This window comes from Labrus bergylta, chromosome 20, assembly GCF_963930695.1.
Source record: "Labrus bergylta chromosome 20, fLabBer1.1, whole genome shotgun sequence".
Classification (NCBI taxonomy): Eukaryota; Metazoa; Chordata; class Actinopteri; order Labriformes; family Labridae; genus Labrus; species Labrus bergylta.
Genome location: NC_089214.1, coordinates 3,160,182 through 3,166,474, shown reverse-complemented (window position 1 = coordinate 3,166,474; position 6,293 = coordinate 3,160,182). Strand labels below are relative to the sequence as shown.

The 6,293-nt window shown below is 43.6% G+C and overlaps 1 protein-coding gene across 1 annotated transcript in view; it reads left to right on the top strand.

Moving 5' to 3' along the window:
* Nucleotides 1–534: 534 nt before the first annotated feature.
* Nucleotides 535–6,293, top strand: part of LOC109996906 (cadherin-6) — a 72,541-nt gene continuing 66,782 nt past the window's right edge. Inside the window, exon 1 of the mRNA XM_065949191.1 lies at nt 535–770. The gene's annotated coding sequence lies outside the window, so the exon portion shown is untranslated. The remainder of the gene's footprint in view (nt 771–6,293) is intronic.

The window sequence follows — 6,293 nt, the reverse complement described above, 5'->3', positions numbered from 1 at the left end:
AGACAATACATGAAAATGTAAGATCTCAACAACATGATTTCACCTTTTCCAACAATTATGATCATTAGACATTAAACAGCATGATGTACTTTGTTCTATCATGCATACAAAGCAGCACAGATTTAATAACAAGCCGTTTTAATCATACATGATCTGAGGTTTTCTGTTTTCTAAGAAGCAGGGAGTCTAACTGGAGGCTTTTTACCAAAATAGCCCATCATTGATTGACTCAAGCCCACACTCAACCTCTGACTCTGCAACTATTAATCAGGGATTATGCAAATGTAAAGAAAGCGCTGCACAGGAACCGCTTGGCTCTTTTTTTTTTTTTTTTTATTAAACTTGAACATCGCTTGTCAGATGAAAACGCACCACCCTCAACCGGAGCTCTAATCCCCATTTATTCCATCTGCCTTTTGTTTTTATCGCTCTCTCGTTTTTTTTTTTTTTCCTCCACTCCTTTTTTATTCTCCTCCTTTTTTTTTTTTTTTGCCCCGTGTTCTGCCGGGGACTTGTGAATGGCAGCCAATGGGAGGGTTGAGTCCCCCTCACAGCCTCTCTCAGCCTCCCTGGCATCCACACACACACAGCGAGAAGTGATGCAGCGCGACTGAGACGCGCAGTTGAGGTGGAACAACGGGCAACAAAAAAAAAAGCTGCAGCGATCTGGATACACTCTGCACCCAAACGCTGCCGCCTTCACAACCTCGAGAAGCGGCGGGGGGGGTGGGGGAAACCTGCCCTTCCTTAGAATAAAACTTCATTATCAGGTGAGCGGAGTCTTTTCTTACAACTTACTGTGGAAATGTGTTCTTATTTGTGCCTGATCTCGCGGCTCAAGCAGAGAGAGAGCAGTCACTTCTTCTTCTTCTTCTTCTGCAGAGCCGTTTCAGAAATGTCCGAACCGAGGTTATTCTGGGTGGCTCACACACACTGATGCTAAATAGTTGCGTGGCTTATATAAGAGCTTCATCTCTTGCGTAGAATCGAATGGAATCGAGTAATTATCGGATTTGCTTCGGGGGTTTTTGCATTGGAAATGAGTTGGCATCGGAAGTTATTCACATTCACCTCACAGCTGAGGGTCAAATCCTCAGTCAAACTTGGATGTTTTTCCTAAATGTGTCCGTGCGTAATTATCATCTTATTGTCGGCGCAGAAACTAAACGTGCCCCCCTGTTTGGTTCCAGAGGTCCTGCGCGGCGCAGTGCGTTCGCCCTGACGCACTCCAAGTGATGCATTCATGCACATTCATGGCCTCTAAATGCACATTTTCTGTATAGCTACTTTTTGTCATGCATGTAACTTCCAGCCCTCTCTAAAGCTTCCCCCTGAATCCATGTGGCGAAGCTGCTTTTTTTCTTCTTTCCTCCTCTCCTCTCCTCTCTCTCTCTCTCTCTCCACCGATGATCTCGCTGCAGCCAGTGGCAAATCCACGGGATGCGAATCGATGCAGGTGGGACAGCGTGCTCTGATAAAAGGCGGATGACTGTCTATCTGTGGCTGCCTGCAGTCACTCTGTGATGCCCTGCTGCCCTTTTTTTCTTCTTTTTTTTTGTAAAGAGTCATGCGTTAAGTCCCCTTATTTTTGATGGGAAAACACTTCTGGAGTTGACTCAAGTTCTCTAACACAACGTGTCCTACAAGATGATATCAGTGATGTGGCTGTGAATATTTAATGCATGTGCTGAATAATGCAGGCAAAAGGGGTTATAAAAGAATTAACTCAGCTTCTTTGCTCAAAGTTGAAGGTATTGACAGAAACAGAAAGAGGTGTTAGTGAGTCCTGAACATTGAATTGAACATTGAGTGCTGGGGAAAAGTTTTACTGTCCTTCCTGTTGCCTGCAGATTGCTCCATGTCTGTTACTACGCTGGCTCAATGTAAGCCTGAGGTAATGTGCCTGAAGCAGGCCAAGAAAGTTGTTTGGGGGGGAGTTATCAAACTACCCTTGGGGGTGGGGGTGGGGGGGGACTTTTCCTTCTGCAATAATGACTCCTCTGCACACATACTTTTTAGATTACAAACAAAGGTTCCTGTTGTCATCAAGAAGCGATGATACAGACGCTGGAAGAGAAAGCTTGCCTTGTGTGTAACAAGTAGGTTTTTTGTGATCAGTTTTTTAAAAAGGTTCAGAGAGGAGCAGGTTGGTTGGGGATTGTGTGTGTGTGAAGCAGGACAGGTTTTGTGGTCCAGGGTTTCTCACTCGCTAGGTTTTGAAGTTCAGAGATGAAAGGGACAGAGCAGAATCTGTGGCTGATCAAAGTCGAAACAGGAAACACGGCAGGTGCTGAATATTTAAAGGAAATCCTGTGGCTCTGCATGTGTGTGTGTGTGTGTGTGTGTTAGTGTGTGTGTCTGTGTGTGTGGGGGGGGGGGGGGTGAACATACAGTAAATGTGGATGTATCTGTGTTTATGGTTTTGTATAAAGATGTTCAAAGTTGTAACGCAGAGCTGATTTGACAGCCAGGGGAATAGACACATCAGAGCCATGTGCATGTTTGGAATCAGAGCTCTCATCGCCACAGACAGCCCCCCTCACATTGCATCTTTTTCTTTTCTCCTCAAATATTCTCTCCATGTGAGGGGGTCATATGCAGGAGCTCTGGGTGACAGTCCAGCCTCAATCTCTTTGGGTGACAGTCCAGCCTCAAATCCCTCCCCCCCCCCCCCTCCTCTGCATGCGTTGACGTCACAGGATGGTGGGGTTTTTTCACCCGGCAGCCAGACGTCGCTGATGACCGGTGACCCGAGTTGATTACATTATTTGTGCTCCAGATGGGCAGCATCATTTTTTTTTGATGTGTCCTGCTCATAATATCGAACGTTTTTTTCTATTCCCCCTCGTCGCCGGCATCTGGAGCTAATAAAATCACATCCACAGTGGCTGCTGCTGCTGCTGCTGCTGCTGCTGGAGCACACTCCAAACCCCCTGTGGGAATGTCCGCGGCCTGCTTCCCTCCTCCCGATACTTGTGGACATTTGTTGAGCTTACATGCACACAGCAAGTGGCTCTAATGTAAGTGTGTGTGTGTGTGTGTGCTGGGAAAGCTTGAAGTCTGTGGCAGACTCAGAGAGAGCACCCCTGGGCTTTGTAGTTCACTAGATGCACCTTGATTGTTTGAGTGCATTAGTCACGGTCTGCATGATGTGATAATAAATCATGACGTTGTATCTGTCGCGAGTGCTGTACCGGGATTCCTGCAAAAGATCGTGCCTGTGTTAAACACTTATCTGGAGATGCTGCTTGTTTCTTCTCCAGCCAATTACTGGCCTTCTCTCTTTCTTTAATTTCTTCTTCTTCTTTCCTTCTCCACCCCTGGTGATTTGATTAGCCACTTTATGAAGAATGGCACATATACCGTGACTCTTCTCGTTCATGTCTCGGGGCTTTCTCGTGACCATTAGTGCAAATTTCCTGCAGGCACAATGGAAAGTTAATAACTACCCCCCCCCCCCCCACACACACACACACACACACACACACACACACACACTAATGAGACAGATTCCCTTCAGAGATGCCTATTTATGGAGCAGTCACAACTGTAATTGCAAAGAAGACAAAAATTAAGGAAACATGATTTCTCAACAAACACACACACAGTGGAAGGAAAAACATGTGACGTCTGATTGTAGTTGCTGTGGGCGTCACTAAGGTCAACCCCTCGTTTCCAGATTGCACGAGGCTAAGAAGTTACTTATGATGAAGTAATATGTAGATGTGACACATTTAAGAGGTATGGCAATGCTTTTTTTTTCCCAAACAAGTTCCCATTGAACAGTTAAACGGGGGAATGTAAACTCCATCAAACCCTTGTTTAAGAAAAAGTAGTAGTAAGTGAATGATGAACTAAAGAAGACGTCAAGGAAGGTAATAACAGTGATGATATACTACAGATAATTGTGTAGATAAAACATTAGTAAATAAAACATTTTGATAAAAAAGGACGGAGAAGACTTTAAAAACAGATAACCAGAAACAATAGCCTTACTCACCTGTACATGTCGCTTTGGCCGTTCATAAAATGACAGTGTTTTGGAGAAATATCTAAAAAGGAAACAAAAACACTGAAAATGAAATCCTTAATTGTCATTTTTGTCCTCACTTTCTCTCAAACAGAGACTTTTTATACTTGGATTCTGGCGATATATTCAGCGTAAATCCAGAAAAAAAAGGTGTGTTTACTTAGCTTCCTGTGAAGTTAAATCCCACGGATCAGATAATATACACCTCTCTTAATAACGTGTAATTATCGCCCCCCTCCCTCCTCCCCCCGCTTTGTGCAACAATTACACAGAAAATCAACTTAGCTTTGGGACTGAGATGAAGTTGTGTTTTCTGTGTGCTGGATGAAGCTGAGAGTGCAGAGTGCACGATGATAAGAGAAGAAGAGTCCAGCTTCATACAGTATGGCACACTGGGACGGATGTGACTATGAAATCACTTAGATTCATGTCTTTGGGGTGGGAGACGGAGTAAATTGCTGCCAATGTTGAATAATATAGTCTGCCAACAGCTTTTCTCTCTCTCTCTCTCTCTCTCTCTCTCTCTCTCTCTCTCTCTCTCTCTCTCTCTTCTCTCTCTCTCTTCTCTCTTCCCCCTCAAACTGTGGCTTGGCTCCACAGCTTTTTCTAATTATGAAGTGTCTGAGAGATAGCTTCACAACTCCCGATACTGACTGTGCTGCTGCTGCTGCTGCTGGTGGACGAAATAGCAATCTAACTGAATTACCAACAAAGCCTGACAGACTTGTGGAGTTTAGTGAACATATTTGCGGAAAAAAAAAAAAAGTAGCATCCCCACCTACCTATTCAGGCAGGAATATGTAGACACGCAGACACACACACACACACACACACACACACACACAGCTGTAAGCAAACACACACTTTGAAGAAGGCACAAATGCGAGCAAACAAACGCAGTACAAAGAGGGAAGGTGTACAGTTCTCCGCACGCTTCTCAGCACAATTTAACAAGATATATTAGTCACCCAGGAGGCGGCAGAGAGCCAGGCGTGCACACAGTACGGCAGACTGCAGTCTGACAGTGAGAGATAGTGATTTACAACAAAGCCCTGTAGACCATGGCACAATTTTTAGAGATGCCGAAATGACACTGGTAAAGCAGGGGCCATGAAAGTGTATCCACCAGCCACGTCTCGTTCCTTTACACTGTTTGCCCTGGATAGAGGAGGCTGGGGGGGAAGGAAAAGGGGCAGGTGACAAATCCAAGCATTGTAGCTACAAACTTGATGCCTGGGAGTAGAATTTAGTTTGGGTGTCGTCTGAAATATGAGCGAAAAATAAAAAAATAAAATAGTAGGAAGAAGCCTTCAAGGACGCTGAACATTCATTCTTTCTTAAATTTTGAGGTGAAATCGATTTCTTGACCCCTGCGAGTGTAGCGTTAAGGTTTTGGATTGGATTTGGAATTAAACCTCTATATCCAATATGTGGAGAGGGGGAAAAAAACAATAATCATCTAATAGTGGGAATCACAGATCCAGATCACTATCAGAATCTAATCAAGTCCCGTTTGGCTGGAGGCCGATCTCGCCATCAAATTTCATGGAAATTTTCTTCCGTTTTTTAGAAACCCTGCTGATTTACAGATTAACTAACAGGATCGACTAAGAAGCTTCCTTAGCAAAGGTAGATACAACGCCATCGATTTACATTGGAGTTAAAATGTAGAATGAGTTTGACCCCCTTGGAGAAGGACCTCCTGTGTGCGCCCACGGGGGGGTCTACATGATCCTGTTTAAATACATCTATAATTAAAACTATAATAGCCAAAGACCTTATTCTGTTGGGAGCGGAGAGCTAAAGACCTCGTCTTTTGTGTCGTCACTTTGTCCGTTCCTTTAGTGATGTCATTACTTTGCATGCAGAGTTAGATTAATGGTGTAACACAATCATTAATGGTGTTAATGATATAATATTTAGAGACTGTGCTTGCGTAATCCTCTTCTAAAGAACCATATAATCTTCTGCATAACATGCTACACCTATATGACCTTCAGGTGGGAAAGATTTGGGGATATGAATCATTTGGAGATCCTCAAAGAAATGACACCAAAAACGAGCAAAAAGAATAGTATCTCTAATAGAGATTTAAGTACCTTAGACAGCTGCTCCATAAAAACACACTTCTGCAGGTTAAGACGTTGTGTTTGACTTGTAGAATTGTTCCCAGATTACCAATTTTTGTGTTTATTTTCGAAAAGCAAACACAAGCCTGATATTTGAATTTTCATATTTTATCATAATTTTAATACTTTTGTCA